General features: G+C 43.0%; 1 protein-coding gene across 14 annotated transcripts in view; it reads left to right on the top strand.

Moving 5' to 3' along the window:
• Positions 1-19,028, top strand: part of LOC137375999 (teneurin-2-like) — an 812,476-nt gene that overhangs the window by 45,709 nt on the left and 747,739 nt on the right. The gene's annotated exons all lie outside the window — the stretch shown is intronic.

Raw genomic sequence — 19,028 nt, 5'->3', positions numbered from 1 at the left:
ATATTTTCAGCAGAATTGCTCTGCTGTATTTTGCACAGACTTTCCAGGTACATTTGGTGCAGGTTTGCTGGAATGCATTTTGAGCAGGTGTGTTCAGTTGTATTTTGAAGGGTTTGCTAAAGCGCATTTTAGGTAGGCAGATCGTGTATATTTTGAGGAGTTTGCTGGAATGCTTTTTTTAGGGTAGGCTGGTTTCCAGCATGTTTTCAGATGAATTTGCTGAAGCATATTCTGTGTATGATGCTGGTCCATATTTTGGTTGGGCTTGTTGGCAGGTATTCTGAGCAGATTTGCCAGAGTGAGTTTGGGTGGGTTTTAGAGTCATCGGCTGGATTTTATGGTGGGCGGGGGGGGACCAGTCCACCAGCTGAAAAGTCAGTGGCGATCCCGCCTCTGACAGGCCCGGGGATCCAGACAGGATTTTACAGTCCCCAGGCCCTTAATTGGTGTTGGGCGGGACTTCTACCTCATTGAGGCAGGAAGTCCCGCCAAATGGAACTGCCAGCCAATCAGTGGGCTGGCAGCTCTCAGTCCCAGCAGTGCCACCGGGAGCGGTGGTCACTCCTGGGACTACACCCAGCTGCAGGATGAAGATGACGGCCGGCTCCGGAAAAGAGGTAAGTTTTTGGGACCTCGCTGGGGGCAATCAGTTGGGTCCCAGTGAGGCAAGGGGGGTCGGTTAGGGGGGCAGTGGGCATGTTATGCGGTGGGGCTTCGGGGACGACCCTCCGTGAGGCACAAGGTGCCCGATCAGGAGGGGTCCCCCCAGTCCCCCAGTAGGCTGCTTAGTTTTGTCCGACGAGTTTTCTGAGGCCTCAGCTGCCCACTAGCCAAACATAAAATACCCATGGCAGTGGGAAGAGGCCCTTAAGTGGAAGATAATTGGCTACTTAAGGGCCTTGATTGGCCTGGGGCAGGCAGGCTGTTTCTCGCCGCCGCTGCGCCGCGTAAATGGGCAGCAGAGGCGGGAGTGGATCGGGAAGGGCCCTTCCAGCCTGCCACTCCATTTTAGGCCCCCCCCACCCCACCAGCCCGCTCTTTTGAGGGACGTAAAATTCCGGCCATAGTCATTATGGCACAGAAGGAGGCCATTCAGCCCATCAAGTCTCGGGTATATTTTGAGGGGGTTGGTGTAACATATTTAGCAGCATGTATTATATTTGATAAATTTACACAGGTTCATTTAACTGAATAATTGAACAAGTTCTTTGCTGAAATATTCCAAAGTAACAGCTGATCTAGAAGATGCTGTTTTAATATATCAAGTATATAGTTAATGGCTTATCCAGTAAAAAGGAATAAATCACTCATGAATAGTCACCCTCCCACTGACCTGTCTGTTGTATTTGATCCAGAGCAGTGTAGTTGCTAAAATTCCAAGCCCCATGAAGTGCTGTACCACTCACTGCGGCCATCTTAATTTTCTGCACGTGTAGAATGATTGGTACACATGCATAGTCAGCAGGTTGTCTCCTCTGGAATGCACAAGTCACATAGAGATAAGAAAATACAGTGAAAAAGAAAACAGCAGGTGAAGGTTGTCACTGTGAGACAGGTTCCAGGAAATGAAAAACAGCTGCCGAAAGAAAAGAACAGGTGGTCAGAGCATGGAAAGGTGCTGAGGGTTCAGATGCTTAGGGAGAGGGAGAAGGAGATAGTTTCAAAAAGGAAGTTGTAAAAGCCAGTGATTTCGGATAATTGGAGACTGAGTCATCAGTTTGTAGGGAATGAGAGATTGTGGCAAATATGCTTTAATGAAGAAAAATGAACAGTAAGGTGTGGAGATTTGAAGAAAAGTGGAAAAGTTGAAAGATTGAGCTGGAGCCAATGGTTACATTCCTAGAAATAGCAGTTGCTGTTAACTCCTTCCAGAAGAACAGTGTGGACATTTGTAAACAACACTAAGAGCAGCAACTTGTATCTAAGTAGAGTCTTTAACACACAAGATGTTTCAATGATCTTAACATAGGAATAATCAGGGGATCTGACATCAAACCATGAGAGAGATTTGCAGAGATGACTGAAGACTATGCTGGTAGGAATGAAGATACTTTTAAAGCACAGAGACTTGGAGAATTTGAGGGGTTTTTGAGGGAATTCCAGAGAGTAGCGTAGTCCTAGGCACAACCTACAATGATCTTCCTTCAACCAGAAGGTCAGAAGTGGGGATGTTCACTGATGATTGCGCAATACCATTTACAACTCCTCAGATACTGAAGTAGCCCGTGTCCAGATGCAGCAAGACCTAGACAACATCCAGGCTTGGGCTGATAGGTGGCAAGGAACATTCGTGCCACACAAGTGCCAGGCAATGAGCATCAAGAGAGAACAAGAGAGAATATTACCATCTCCACTTGATGTTCAATGGCATTACCATCGCTGAATCCCCCACTAACAACATCCTGGGGTTACCATTGACCAGAAACTGAACTGGGCAAACCACATAACTGTTGTGGTTACAAGAGCTGTTTGGAGGCTGGGAATTCTGTGGCGAGTAACTCACCCCCTGACTCCCCAATGCCTGTCCACCATCTACAAGGCACAAGTCAGGAGTGTGATGGAATACTCTCCACTTGCCTGGATGAATGCAGCTCCAACAACACTCAAGAAGCTCGACACCATCCAGGACAAAGCAGCCTACTTGATTGGCACCCCATCCACCACCTTCAACATTCACTTCCTTCACCACCGATGCACAGTGGCAGCATTGCGTACCATCTACAAGATGCACTGCAGCAACTCACCAAGGCTGTTCGATAACAGCTTCCAAACCTAGGTGACCTCTATCATCTAGGCCAGGGGCAGCAGATGCATGGGAACGCCCCAACCAAGTCACACACCATCCTGACTTGGAACAATATCGCCATTCCTTCACTGTTGCTGGGTCAAAATCCCGGAACTCTCTTCATAACTGCACTGTTGGTGAACCTACACCCCAAAGATTTCAGCAGTTCAAGAAGGCAGCTCACCGCCACCTTCTCAAGGGCAATTAAGGATGGGCAATAAATGCTGGCCTAGCCAGCGATGCCCACATCCCATGATGAATAAAAAAAGTAATTAGAGCTCTGCCAACAATTCATGGGATAAAGGGAATGAGGATGTAAAGGAGGCTGCAACTGGAGGACCAAAGGGTGCAGAACAGGATGTCTGACTGGAGGAGGTTGCATTGTAGGGAGGTGTAAGGCAAGGAGAAACTTGAATGTTTTCATTTTCATTTTCAAGGATTTTCATTTGGATGTGAAGCCAATATAGATCAGTGAAGTTGGGAGCACTGGGCTGAAGGTCTTGGTCTGGGACAGGATGCCTGTGACTGCGGTTTGAACAGTTGGTGTTTGTGGATAATGACTGACAATATGCCAGTAACAATGGTGTTGGAACTGGAATGTGAAAAATTCTTGATAGGAGTTTTGGTTTGTGTGGGAGAGAGACTGAGGTCGGAGCAGAAATGAGGCTACAGATGTGTCTTGGTGATGAGCAAAATCAAGAGAATGAAACTTGGCTCAAGATAAAACATGATGCTGAGGACAAGTATAAGTGGAGCAGAGATAATCAAGTTCTGCAAGGAAGACAGGGTTCAAAGCAATGTCTGTGAAAAGCAGTCAGGCAAGGTTGAATATTGTGTGTGGGATGGATAGATAGATTTTGTTGATTATTCTGAGAGTTAAAGGAGATAGTTTGCGAAAGCTTTCTCTCAGGCAGTTAATGGGTAGGTAATAGTCCACAATAGTGTAAAACTTACATGGTCTGTGGAAGGGACTCAATCGACTGTAGCCATTTCAAGCCCAATGCTTTCTTATGTTTTGTGTTAGAAAATCAAGAGAAAGTGATTATTGTAATTACAAACTATTTGTTGTATAAAGCACCACTGCTCTTAAATGTCCTTCTCAAAAGACAGAAAGATGAAGAGCTCATTAAAGCAAGGTGTGGGGGAAGGGATCAGGTACAGAGAACAGGAATGAGAGGGATGGGGACAAAGACCAGAAGTAAGATAGAGGAAGAGTGAGTGCAGAGTCTGGACGGCTCTTGCCTTGAGACATTGAGCTCACATAAATTACTAAAAGAAAGCAAGTCAAATTGTTAGCAAGATGCAGAAGAACCTAGAGATTACAGGTGTAAATAAACGTATAATAAAATATAAATCTGCAAGTTTGAAAAATTTTGATTCATAAATGGTTGCTGTTCATTAGACAGGAAGAAGATGGTGCAACCAAAAAATTATTGTTTTAAAAATGGCCTGCTCTATCAGAACCTTCATTAGAATATTATAAATGAAAAAATAAACCTGGGTATTCTTCCCACCCAAAAAAGCAATACAGAAGTGGTGAGATCAGATGGCAACTGACTCAAGATCCTGCTCTGCTGAGTTTCAACGAATATATTTGTCGCCTCACTCCCCCATTCTACTCCCACATGCACATTGAATGAAGCCATTCTCAGGCCTGCTGAACAGCAAGTAGTGACATGCAAATGAACAATGAATAACAGTGTGTTGTCATCCAGGAGATATTCTATCCTTCCATAAGTCATGCACAAGACCGTTCCAGACTTAATAGAAATGGACACAGCTTTCAGAAAATAAAGAATAGTTAAAGTTTATAGAAGATGACAAATCTAAAGTTGTTTTACACCAAGATGAGATGTATATCTGTTATAATATGTTATTGGAAGAGCATTCATAGCAGGAGAAGACTCATTGTCATTGTTGTCCCAGCTTTGACCTTCATGGTTATCATAACCAAGGGCTGAAACTGTGAATCCAGAGCGAAAGAATTAAAATGGATCTCAGCTATCTCTTCAGAGAAATGTAAAGACTCCACATCTAGCTGTTCCTCCACAGTTGGCCTTCCTTCAGGAAGAGGAGGAGCAAATGAACCAGAGAAGGGCCCCCCTGCATTGAAGGAGAATGAGGTGAGTTAGGAATTGCCCAGCTATCAGATCATACAGAGCACATCACTCTTTCTTTATATCCAATTTTCTGAGAACCTAGAGTCTCCTTTCAAAAGGAAGTGTTCCATGAGTTATGCAGGATCCTGGAAAAAGACATGTAACAATCATTAAGGAATGTCACTGCTCTTAAGTGGAAGTGAAACTATCCACAGTGTTGACATTTTATGCATCAAGATCATTGCAATTAACTGCACAGGCTCTCTGCAGTATTTCACAGTCAGTGATCCATCAGGCAGGTGATTTATGCACTGTTCATTTGAGCTTTTCATTCCATTCCCTATGGTTGCAGCTTCTCACCATGAAAAGGAAGTGGGATATTTCAGGATAGCAGGTTGCAAAGGCCAGGGTTTAAAGGGCACACATGTAGCTATCCAGTGTAGAGTGCTAGTGGAAGATAGTATAACATATCCTAACAGGAAGAGACACCTTGTTTGAATGGGATATGGCAACAGGCTTAAAATACTCCATGTCAATGTGAGGTACCCTGGCAGTTGCCTTGATGCATCTATAATGCAGCATTCTTCTGTACCATTTCTTTGTGTAAAGATGGGTGTCCAAATGGCTTCTGAGCAATAAGGGTTACCCTCTCCAAACCTTGCAAATGATTCCAGTCAAGATTCCATACAATAATGATGAGCAGACATACAATAAGGCCCATTCAGCCACAAGAGACTGAATAGAGTAAACGTTTGGAATGCTAATCATAATAGAGCGCCAGTTTGGAATGCTAAAGGCACAATTCCATGGTCTGGACAGGTCGAGTGACTAATTCTCCAGTCTGCATATCCAAAGCTGTCATTATCTGCATAATTATACACTGGAGGATGGAGTTTAACTGCAGGACCAGGAGGACTAACCATCACAGGAAAGGAAGGAAGATACAGCAGAGAGCAAGAGAATGAGAATGAGGATGATTTGGAAGGACATCCTGTGACTCATAAGCAGGACAGAATTTTTGATTGCATGAGGAGGCGGATCGGAGGCAGTGCAGTTTTCTGACACCAGCTGGCGTGCTGGTTTGCCGACATGTTTACGACTCTGGGCCATTTTGGAACATGCCAGTTCGGATGCGAAACAGCTACCTGCTCGCAAGTGGTGGGTAGCCAATTAGATATCTTGAAGGTCCTATTAAGGCCCCTCTCCTGCTGCCAACTTTAATTATTCAGGCAGCAGGTCGGCCCCCTGCAGTGGACGAAAGGCAACCAGGTGATGGAGGCGGCCTCCTGGCATCAGACCGGGGTGGGGGTGGCGGGGGCAGATTAGTGGTCAAGGTGTGAGCTTTGACCTTTTTAAGCCACTCCCACAGCCACAACTTAGAAATGGTCACAGCTGTGAACATATGCCACCATGTGGAGGGTTTCCCCTCCACAATGGCACTCTGGCAGTTGTGACCAATTTTTATTGCAGAAATTTTATAAACTTTTATAAGCCTCCATCTTAAGGCACCCTCTGTTTCTGCTACCTACATCAGCAGCTCCTACCTCTGAGAGTTGGGCTGCTGCTCTCTCAGTGCTGGAGGACCTCCTATTGGCCTGGGAGTCTGCCCACTGCCTTCAATTGGATGGCAAGTGCACACCTTGACCACTAATTGGCCATCCCATCAAAAATCACATTGGGTATCTGATGTCGACGCAGTGCGCGGTCGGGACCCGGAATTTCCCCTGATGTTGAAGTCAGGGTCCTGTCCTCAGAACGAAAATCTGGCCCCCCAGTATCTGTTCTCATCGCAGTCTTCTCACAACATTGTCATTACAAATGTAGCATTTCTTGTAATTCCCTGTAACTAATTCTCAAAGTCTATTCCTCTTCCTGTCCCCAATAGCTCATTAATGGCAAGGGAATAAAAAGTGAAAATTAGCGTCAGTAATGGTGATAGACTTCTCCAGAAGACCAAACAGATGCAGCACATTCTGGAAAACAGTTTGCAGTGCCTGTGCAAGGGTTCAATACTCCATTAGCATGCTTCAGTTGAAAACAGGGCCTATTTGATCTGACTCACAAAGTTGCCCAGTCGACGTCTGATGTCTCTGGATTCTCCAATCGGAAATGTCATCATCATCTTCATCTTCATCCACAACAACTCGAATTTATATAGAGCCCTTAACTAATTAAACATCCCAATTAAGGTGCTTCACAGAAACATTAGAAAGCAAAGACTTGTGACATCATGCCACTCGTGCTTGATACAGTCTCCTCCTATCTCTCTGCAAGCATGCACACTGCGACTGCCAGTACCTCGCACATTCTTTGCTGCAACTGTTCCAAACGTATCCTCTTTGATGGCAGCCCCCAAAGTTCAACATCGGTGTCCAGCTGAGCAGAGCATGGAGCATCCTGCACCCCCAGATGCAGAGTATCCAGTGCTCTCCCTATCTCCACCATCTACTCTTGCTCGCTTGTGAAGTGTGAGACCCGAGTTGAAAACCCAATTGTATGTCTTATTGCAATGTGATTATCATCTTCATGAGTCCCGTGACGGTGCACCCTCAGACTGAGTGACCTCCCCTGAGGAGTCGTTATCCTCCTTAACCATCTTCCGCTTAATAGCCCGATAGGAGATTGAAGAGATGACTTAGAATTGTCACACTAAGAATATTTTAAGTGATCATTATGCACATGATCATATTTCACTTGCTGCTGACATCAAGTCACCATGAGTGAGTGTTGTATGCCATGTTGTATTGTGATGGAAATCATATCTGCCAAATGGAAACATATTAATTTTGTCATTTGGGACACTACTTGAACTTTCTTTACTGGACATTGCACATAACTTGTTTAAAAAGACCACAGAGCTGAACAGATGAAAACATGGTTGCATATTTGTATTCTGAGAGACAGTTGAATAGAAAGACAATGGGAGTGTTCACTGATTCAATTAACAAGATTGGTCTGGGCAATAGTGATAATCAACATTATTTGACTGTGTAAGGGCCAGAACTCCATGCCCCACCGAGTGTGCTTGGAGAGTTTTGAAATCAAACAACCCTCCCAGAAGCTGCTGTTTCAAACAGAGATGGTCACATGACTTATCTGCTGGCCAGACTGGGGGCTTTTTTGAATAGTGCCACACAGAAAGGAAACAGGCTGCAACTGAACTCAAAGAAGAAAGCACCTTTCTCTCTGTCTCTCTCTCTCCGTCTCTCTCTCTCCAGAAAAGTCCCAGGAAAGCCACGGTGGCAGTGTAAGCCTGTGATTAGCCAGCAGCTCTCAGAGGGTGGGACTTCCATCGCAGAGGTCCTTGATCTTGGGGAAGGCCCGCCGCTGTCCACTTAAGTGCCTAATTGGCAGGCCTTCTGCAAAGGAGGCAAGGTGGGGTTCTCGCCGGCGCCTTAGCCAGTGGTTGAGACTCCCATTGCCCAGCTAAAATCCCAGCCATAGTGTGTGATTGGAGTCACATGGAGGTGATTGGTTCCTTTAGATTTACCATGGCCCAACAGCTTTTATGGTCATTTTGTTCAGTTGTCACCTGCAATTTAATTATCGATTTCAATTTTGCAACTTGCTATAGTGATATTTGAACATTGACTTCTGTGCCTAGTATCAGAAGCATTACACTACTGTATCCTGACATACTATCTGCTACAGTTACCATGCAGCAGCTTCCATTTCTATAGCACTCAGGTACAAAGAAATGTCTCAGCACTTTACAGCATGTTGGTTAGTAACTGGATGCTGAGCAGGGAGACAAAGGGAAGGTGATCACGTGTGGGCAAAAGCATAGCTGAAGACAAGGGTATTTAGAAGATGTACATGGTAATATAAGGCTAGTCCTTTCATGCCACACCTGCTGTCGACTGTTTGCCATCCTTCTCTCCCCTTCAGTTATTTCTCACTGTTGAGCTCCAGCAAGATCCCTCACTGCCACAGCCTCAACAAAGCTACTTGTCCCTATCATATCGAATAACTTGTTCACATCCATGTTTTGCAGTAGCAATGACAGCTGAGTATGCTTGGAAATAAGCAGTAGCTTACGGTGCCATCATAGCATTTCAATGATTTGCAGTCTTGTAACCTACTCCTTGTAGTTTGTGATCCCAGGTACCCGTTTAAACATGGTATGCTTTTTGTCTGAAATGAATTACAACAGAATTAAAGGGCAGCCAGTTCTACAGAGTAACAGCAGGAAGCAAAGGCCAGTTGGAATTAGAACTGGATTTTAACTCCTACCCACTGTGCACAGAGGTTGCTATTGCTGCAACCGCTGCTATCATTACCACTTGGAAGCCACACATAGTCCATACCCAGGAGATTATTGTTTAAATTTTAATTAGTTCTTAGCATAACCATAAATAATATAAACATACAGGATTATAATCCTGTGTGCACCAAAGCGAAGGAAGAAAAAATAGAAAAGCAGCATAATCCCTTCTCAAATAGGGAGCTAGTTATTTATCAAATGTAAATTTAAAAAAAAAGAAATTAAATTGGAAGTCAATTGCTTGATATCTTTAAAAATAGCTCTGCAGGAAGGAACTGAAAATCTTCATGTTAATTTTAATAAAGTTGGAGTAAATATAAAAAGCACTGCCATTTTGTACCCCTGCTGACATTTTCCACTGAAATTATCAAGAGGAGTTTCATTCTCTAAACATTGAAAATTGATGCTCACTGAGGGAGAAAGTCAGAGAGAGGATCTTCCCAGGTGGCTGTTGTGCATCTCTGAGTGACCATCTATAATACAGTCTCTAGAGCCATCTCTCACCTGGGATGGTGGGAAGATGAAAAGTGGAAAAATAATGAAGCCATTTACAAACAACGGTCGTCACTATAGAGGATACAAATAACATCCTAGAAATAGCTGTAAATCAGGAAACGGAAGGGAGGGAGGAACTCAAGAAATTTACAATCACCAGGTAGGTGGTACTGAACAAATTGTTGCAGCTGCGGGCTGACAAGTCCCCGGGTCCTGATGGACTTCACCCTAGGGACCTAAAAGAAGTGACTAGTGAGATAGTTGATGCGTTAGTTTTAATTTTCCAAAATTCCCTAGATTTGGGGACAGTTCCACTAAATTGGAAATTAGCAAATGTAACTCCTTTATTCAAAAAAGGAGGGAGACAGAAAGCAGGCAACTACTGGCCAGTTAGCTTAACATTTGTCATAGGGAAAATGTTAGAAGGTATTATTAAAAATGGTATAGCAGGGCACTTAGAAAAATTCAAGGGAATCAAGCAGAATCAACATGGTTTTGTGAAGGGGAAATCATGTTTAATCAATTTATTGGACTTCTTTGAAAAAGTAACGTGCTGTGGATAAAGGGGGACTAGTGGATGTACTGTACATAGATTTCCATAAGGCATTTGATAAGGTACCACATCAAAGGTTATTGTGGAAAATAAAAGCTCATGGTGTAGTGGGTAATATATTGGCATGGGTAGAAGATTGGCTAGCTAACAGGAAACAGAGAGTCGGCATTTTCTGGCCAGCAAGATGTAACGAGTGGTGTGCCTCAGGGATCAGTGCTGGGGCCGTAACTTTTTGCAATTTATATAAATGACTTGGATGAAGGGACCGAAGGTATGGTTGCTAAATTTGCTGATGACACAAAGATAGGTAGGAAAGTAAATTGTGAAGAGGACATAAGGAGGCTACAAAGAGATATAGATCAGTTAAGTGAGTGGGAAAAGATCTAGCAAATGAAGTATAATGTGGGAAAATGTGAAATTTTCCATTTTGACAGTAAGAATAAAAAAGAAGCATGTTATTGAAATGGTGAGAGATTGCAGAGCTCTTAGGTGCAGAGGGATCAGGGTGTCCTCATGCATGAATCGCAAAAGGCTAGTATGCAGGTTCAGCAAGTAATTAGGAAAGCTAATAGAATGTTATTGTTCTTTGTGAGGGGAATTGAATACAAATGTAGGGAGGTTATGCTTCAGTTATACAGGGCATTGGTGAGACCACATCTGGAGTACTGTGTAAATGTTGGTCTCCTTATTTAAGGAAGAAATGTAAATGCGTTGGAGGAAGTTCAGAGAAGGTTTACTCGACAAACACCTGGAATGAGCAGGTTGTCTTATAAGAAAAGGTTGGACAGGCTAGGCTTGTATCTGCTGGAGTTTAGAGAGTAAGAGGCAACTTGATTGAAACATATAAGATCCTGAAGGGTCTTGACAGGGTGGATGTGGAAAGGATATTTCCCCTTTTGGGAGAATCTAGAACTATGGGTCACTATTTAAAAATAAGGGATCGTCCATTTAAGACAGATGTGAAGGGAATTTTTTTCTCTCAAAAGGTCGTGAGTCTTTGGAAATCCCTTCCTCAAAAGGCAGTGGAAGCAGAGTCTTTAAATATTTTTAAGGCAGAGGTAGATAGATTCTTGATAAGCTCGGAGGTGAATGATTATCAGGGGTAGGCGGGAATGTGGAGTCGAGGTTACAATCAGATCAGCAATGATCTTATTGATTGGCAGAGCAGGCTCGAGAGGCCAAGTGGCCTACTCTTGCTCCTAATTCGTATGTTCATAAAAACAATGCAATACTCACGTCTTTAATCACAGCAACTTTACACGAAAACTGTAAAACAGTTAATAATTCAGACCGAATAATTGACAATGTATTTCCAGTAATGCTTTTCTGTCTTCACTCAGTGCTGCTTAGGTATTAGCTACGCTTTGGACATGCTAAGGCTGTGAAAGGCTCTATATAAATGTGAGTCTTTCTTTACTTAAAAATGCAAAAAGCAGTGCTCATGCCATGCAACAAGATGAAGGCTGTAGTGTGCAGAATGACACAGTTGTGTGGAGGTGCATTGTGAGGGGCCCACTCGTGAGTCAAAATCTAACCCTCTGGAAAGGACTTTTATCAACGCTGCTTGACTTTTTTCTTTTGAAATCAATCTTCACGACAACATACTTACCAAAATTCAAGACCATCCCATTTGTCAGTTGTATGTTCATTCCATGAATACCAAAGAGGAATGCTTTCTGGGAAAACAATGAGAAAACAAAAGAGGCAGTACTGTTTGAGCAATCTGGATCTGCATCTTCAAAGTAGCATCTGGCCTATAATGTTGAGTGGTCTCCTAGTCTCTTTACAAGTGAAATTTAAGACTGATTTCATTTATTGACCATGCATTTTCTCTTGCAAAGAAGCTGTGCTGCCATTGCCTGTACCTTGCTGTACCTGCAAAGGTAATCAATAGTAGTGGTAATATCCCAACATCACTAAAACTCATTGAATTGTTCAAGTAATGGAAAACAAGAGTTATGCCAGCGAGAACAGCTGGTAAGAACAGATAAATCCTCAACAGCTGTTCTTAACTGTTTTTTCATTGGGCCTTGACAGACTGAGAGAGATATAAACTTATTATGTGAGCTTAGTGTCCTTCAAAATCTGAGAAAAGCTTATAGCAGTAAATACTGGCTTTTCTTGCACAGTATTTGGTGTTTGCATTAGGACAGTAGGGAGACGCCCTCTGACCACTGCAAGTGAATCGTACTCTATTAAGTGCTATTTTAATGGCTATATTTTAACAGGGCACTTCACATAAAGCCTTGCTTCTTTGGGGACAGCTGTTGAGTAAGACTCAGCTTAGGCAACAACTTACTCAAAAAACATTGTATTAAAATCACAAAGCACGAGGAAAGATTTTATAGAACTATGTTTTTTTCTATTTTAAATGTAACACATTCTCTGAACTCATGATTTTTGAGGTTATCTGTAAAGTGGGTTACAGCCTTATAAAATAAAAGCTCTGGTTTATTCTCTGTGTAACATGAACGAGTAGTAAAAGTGACACAGTTCTGAATACCCATAAGACAAAGCAAATTGAAACTGCCTCTCAGCAACTATATTGAAACAAAGTTCATGGGAATAACTTGGTAACCACTCCCAAGCATCCATTATTCTCCATGCAATATATGCGCTTGCTAAAGTATGTTTTTTTTTTCAATATTGTGACCATACATGGGAAAGGTAAATGAGCTAATTGGAACTGGTAACTGAGAAAGGAGATTTGCTGGCAGTCTGAGCACAATAGTACGGGATTGGCTATTGCTATATTGTGGCATCACAAAAGTGATGTCAGGTTCCTGATATGAGACTTTTCCCATTTATTCGACATGCTAGTGGATTTTTTTCAGAGGTTGGGAAAGGCAAGTGTCTTCTGTGGTAATCACAAGTATCAGTATTGTTATGATTGATCTTTGGTGCTACCCAGCGACAGATATATTTGATAAAAAAATCCAACAGCACTCTGAAAGAGTCAGCAGTGCCACTTTGGAATGTGGATTCCTAGTATCTAGGCTGTCCTGTTGCACAGTTGATTTTAACACCATTATCCTTTTTTATTTTTATTTGAAAGAATAAATACATCCTGATTTATAACATTTCTGACAAATGCCAAAACATTTTGGACAGAATGGTATGGAAAATAATAAACATTACTCTAACAGTTTCTCTAAGGTTCCGCCCTGCCCTGGGCCTGAACTCGCATCTTTCTCTAGTTTCTCTGCTATCTCCTCTTATGTCCTCTTTGAGCTCATCTTGTCCATAAGGCCCATCACCTGATCCTTTGACACTATTCCCACTAAACTGCTGACCAACCAACTTCCCTTCCTGGCTCCCATGTTGGCTGATATTGTTAATGATTCTCTCTCCTCAAGTACTGTCCCCTCTCTTTCAAATCTGCCGTCACTACCACTCTCAAAAAAAAACTCTTGGTCCCTCCATTCTTGCAAACTACCGCCCCACCTCCAACCTTCCTTTCCTCTTTAAAGTGCTTGAATGTATTGTCACCTCCTAAATCTGGTCCCATCTTCCCGAGAACTCCATGTTTGAATCCCTCCAATCAGTTTTCCCACCCTACCGCAGTATCAAGACAGCTCTCATCAAAGTCACAAATGATTACCTATATGTCGGTGACTGTGCTAAACTATCTCTCCTCATTCTTCTCGACCAGTCTGCATCCTTTGGCATGGCTGACTGCATTATCCTCCTCCAAACCCTATCCACCGTCATCCAGCTGTGTGGGATTGCACTTGCCTGATTTCATTCTTATCTGTATAATCAAAGCTAGAGAATCACCTGCAATGGCTTCTCTTCTGGGTCCTACAGTGTTACCTCTGGTGTGTCCCAATGACCTATCCTTGGTCCCCTCCTATTTTTCATCTCCATGCTGCCTCTTGACGACATCATCTGAAAACACGGCATCAGATTCCACATGTACTCTGATGACACCTAGTTGTACCTCACCACCACCAGTCTCCATGGCACAAATGTTACTTGCCATTTATTAGCCCAAGCCTCAATGTTGTCCAGGTCTTTCTGCATGCTGGCATGGACTGCTTCAGTATCTGAGGAGTTGCAAATGATGCTGAACATTGTACGATCATCAGCGAACATCCCCAGTTCTGACCTTACGTTGGAGGGAAGATCAATGATGGAGCAGCTGAAGATGGTTGTGCCGAGGACACTACCCTGAGAATGCCTGCAGAAATGTCCTGGGGATTAGATGATTGGACTCCAACAACCAGAACCATCTTCCTTTGTGCTAGGTATGACTGTGCAGAGTGTGTTCCCCCCACCCCCCCCCCCACTAACGATTCCCATTGACTTCAATTTTGCTAGGGCTCCTTGATACCACACTCGGTCAAATGCTGCCTTTATGTCAAGAGCAGTCAGTCTCACCTCATCTCACCCGTTGCATAGGTACCCTCTCCCTGGCAACTGAGGCTGAAGCTGACAGTTTGCAACCTTGGTGTCATATTTGACCTGGGTTGAGCTTCCGACCACATATCTGCGCTATCACTAAGGCTGCTTATCTCCACCTCCATAACATTGCCCATCTCTGCTCCTGCCTCAGTTCTTCTGCTGCAGAAATCCTCCACCATACCTTTGTTACCTCTAGACGTGACTATTCAAATGCACACCTGACTGCCTTCCCGTGTTCCACCCTTCATAAACTTGAGGTCATCCAAAATTCTGCTGTCCAAGACGTAACTCACACCAATCCATTTCGCCCATCACCCTGGTGCTCACTAAGCTCTTGAATACCCTCTGTAAAACTCTCAGCCTCTTTACCTCTCTTTCCTCCTTTAAGACACTCCTTAAAACCTACCTCTTTGGCCAAGTTTTTGATCATCTGCCCTAATATCTCGTTAAGTGGCTCGTGCCAAATTCTGTTTTATAATGCTCATGCGACATTTTATTACATTAAAGGCACTATATAAATGCAAGTTGTTGTTGTTCTTGGTAATAGTAAAAATGAATTGGTTGAATGATCATTCTCTCGAAGCAAGACAAGGTTAACGTGCCAATCAGTTTTCTTGTGGAAAATGGATCTCAAAACAGCCAAAACATATCTGCAAAACTGTACACATGAAACAGTGTAGGTGCTGAGGTCTATTAAGTAGAGGTCGGAGCTTTAAGATATGGGGACGCAGAGCAGGATTTGAGCAACAAAAGATTCAGATCTGCCAGCAAGGGCAATTGATGAGCTAAAGCAGCCAGGTTGACAGCTGGAGAAACCTAGGTTCCAGGAATGACAGTTGGCAGGGCTGAAACAGCCAGGAAATAGAGTGGAATGCCAGAAAAATATAGCTGGAGGTAGAAAATGGTGAAGAAGGGGCAATTAGAAGAACATACTGGGCATGAATGCCAGTTAGAAATGAAGAAATAGCCTCAAAAAAGAGTAGGAAGAGAGAACGTAGGCAAGATATTGGACATACAAGTTAGCTGGGATTTCGAAAATAGCCAGGAGGATGCAGCTGATTTCAAGAAATGGCCTTGGCTAGTGGGACAGCTGGGAACATAAACTGGGCATGAAGACAGTGGAACGTAGAAACAAAAATCCATGAAGGAGCTTCTGGAGAACTGTAGGGGAGAGGAAAACATAGTTTAAAATGATACTCGTTGAAACATGTAATAATGCCTTGTTTTGTCTTATAATTCATGCCTAGTTAGACAGGTATAGAAGCAACATACAAAACAATTATTTTTCTGTTCAATCATCAAAAGTACACTTCTTGCTGTAAATGCATGGAATTCATCCATGATAACATTGAAACCATAGTAACTTTTATTGAACTATTAATTAGGCAGAATCGCTGCCAGTCGTGAGATTCCAGACTAATTATTTCTGCATTCTGAAGGGAGTGTTAACATTGTCTAATCTCAAATTCTGAGGTCAGAACACCTTTCACCTTTCAGCTAGGAGCTTTCAACCAGCAGTGATTTTACAGCTCTGCAACACTGAAGGTATTATGAGAAAGCACCAATAACACATAGCAACATGTGTACTTCATGAACGGTGTTGAAATAGCTGAGGATGCAGCTGTAAGAGATCGAGGCGTCTTAGTTGCCTCAATGCACAACATATCCAGCCAATACAGAGTAGCAATCAACAAAACCAATGCAATGTTGAACTAAAAATAGAAAATGTTGGAAACACTCAGCAGGACATGCAGCATCTGTGGAGAGAGAAACAGAGTTAATGCTTTAGGTCGATGACCTTTCATCAGTTCTAATGAAAGATCATCAACCTGAAATGTTAACTCTGTTTTGCTGTCCACAGATGCTGCCTGTCCTGCTGAGTGCTTCCAGCATTTTCTGTTTTTATTTTAAGTTTCCAATAACTGCAGTATATTGCTTTTGTTATAATATTGAACTCCATGGCCAATACAGTGGAATACTAGTCAAAGGAAGTTGTGATCAAGCTGTACTGTTATATATGTATGTGATTCAAGAATACTCAGCAGGAATGCTCATATCACATTTAAACTCGTCAAACCACACCCATGAGTACTGTAACAAAAACAGAAAATGCTGGAAATACTCAGCATGTCAAGCAGCATCTGTGGAGAAAAAAGCAGAGTTAATGTTTCAGGTCAATGACCTTTCATCAGAGCAAGGAATACTGTGTTGTTCTGATCACCGAGAAACAAAGGAGACAATCATTAGTGCTGAAGGCAGTGCAGAGGCAGATCTCCTGTATCAGGGATCTGAATTAATAGGAAAGACTGACTGTCGTGACTTGAGTTTCCAAGTTTGCAAAGGAGGGAGGTGTCTAAGAGGCGATATTGAAGAGGTATTTAAGATAGTAAATGGTATGGAAAAGGACTATCCAGAATACTACTTTAAATATAAACAGTGGGAGTAGGACAAGGGGACACGGATTCAAACTTGAAAACGATAACTTTAGTGCTGATATCATGGGGTTCTACTTCACGGAGAGAGTGGTCAACACTTGGAGCAGAATTCTGAATATCAACTGGGAATGTAAGGTTGTTCAGGATGGATGTATTAAAATGGCCCAATGGCTTTCCTCATCCGTAAGTTTCTGGTGATCTTGCAAACACTGAAATAGCAGCATTGAACCTACAGGTGCAGTAGCACCTGGAGGTATCTGGAAGCTGGCCATAAGACTGCAGTTCCAACTCAGTCACTACAGGCTGCAACGCTACTGTGAGCATTTCAAGTCAATCAGATGCAGGTTGATGTTAATCAGCCTACAATTTCCAACAGCAGATTGTGGAGCAGTGTTAAAATCAAATAGAAGGAGCCCTTGACATCATGTAGAATATTTAACGTATATCTCAAAGCCCTAGAAAACACCAGAGTCTTGTCCTGAACCAAACAGGAGTGCAGCAATGTACCTTTCACAAAATCGGCAGCATATTTAAAATTGCTCAGTTAAAACATAGCAACCTGGGCTGGACAGCAGAGCTGACCTACACAAGATCAGTTGGAAGGGATGGCAAACATGGTTTTAGGAATAAAATGCTTGCATCCTACTGACAGATAATTTTACTGTGCAAAATGTATTTTGCTTCACAGCTGGAAATACCTTGGGGCAAAGACCACTGCTTGCTGGTCGTGGTATTTATACCCATTTGACAGGAGATGAACTGTTGCTAAATAAGTAAATACTCGCTTTAGAAAATTTGCTGACAGATATTTGGCGACTGCACCAAGGGGGTAACTTTAACCTAACCCACCCAGTGGAAACTAGTACGGCCAGAGCAGTTGTCCACGTTGCAAGCCACAGGATTGTCCGTTCCATTGACATCTCAATTTGAAGGGGGAAGCTTCCCTGTTGGTTAGTAAAAATTAATTTGTTTGAAGAATATGTGTAACAACTTTTGAAGTGCAGCTCCTTCCTTTCACCTCACAGATAATGGGAATGTTGTTGGTGTTGTGCATTAATCAGGCAGGTAGTTGTTGGAGCATATGCAGCAGCCATCCAGAAGAGTCAGTGTGCGATCCAATTGATTTTGGTCCTGTGCCCTCCTCATAACATGGTCATTGAGCTGCCAGTGTGAAATACGCCCCCCCAAAAGGCAGATCGCTGTTCTGGAGGTGGGATATTTGGGTGGGGTCACCTATGACAGGCCTGCAGCAGTAGCCTAAAGGGGAGGTGTACTTAGCACTGGAAATACAAAGAAACAGGATTTTTCAGCCGCAGGCAACATGTGTGCAGAACCTACAACAATGAAAGCACAACATTTCAAATCCTTTAAAGTGAAAACGCCAGAAGCGACTGCCATATAAAAATGTTGCAAGAAGCCTCATCCAGCTTTCCTGGATAGCAGCTGAAGATCTCTTTAATAATCATTAGAAATGGCCTTCCCTGATTTGTACAGTTCAGTGGGTGTGGGAACTGGCGATAGTCAGAGGGCATGGTTGAAATGGATGTTGGGGTCTTAACTGCACCATTTGATTCGAATATGCATACAAGACTCCTGCTTGTTTCCAGTTGGAGCTCGAGCTACTAGACTACAGGGCCACTCAAAAATCTCTGGATGTCAATGCTGCAGTAAGTCAGCAAGACTTCTTGCTACTTAATTTTGGTTCCACTCCCACTCCATTTTTTAAGTGTTAGCCAGGCATTAGTGACATGGATATTTCCCCCAATATATCTACACAGTGTATTACAGTGAGAACAGGCATATTTCAATGTGTCACAATGAGGGCACGATTTGTATCACTGTCTTACAAAAAAGAGTGTGAGGTAAATCGGGGTGCTGCAGACAGCGTATGTGATATGTCCAGGGAGGATTGTGGGGTATGTCAGAGTGCCATATTGAGAGGTGGAGATATCCAAGAGTATTACAGTGAGGAGTGTTAGGTGTTTCAGAGCGT

Source organism: Heterodontus francisci, chromosome 12 (genome assembly GCF_036365525.1).
Source record: "Heterodontus francisci isolate sHetFra1 chromosome 12, sHetFra1.hap1, whole genome shotgun sequence".
NCBI classification, from domain to species: domain Eukaryota; kingdom Metazoa; phylum Chordata; class Chondrichthyes; order Heterodontiformes; family Heterodontidae; genus Heterodontus; species Heterodontus francisci.
The sequence above is the reverse complement of the archived record's forward strand: the minus strand, read 5'-3'. Positions and strand labels throughout refer to the sequence as shown.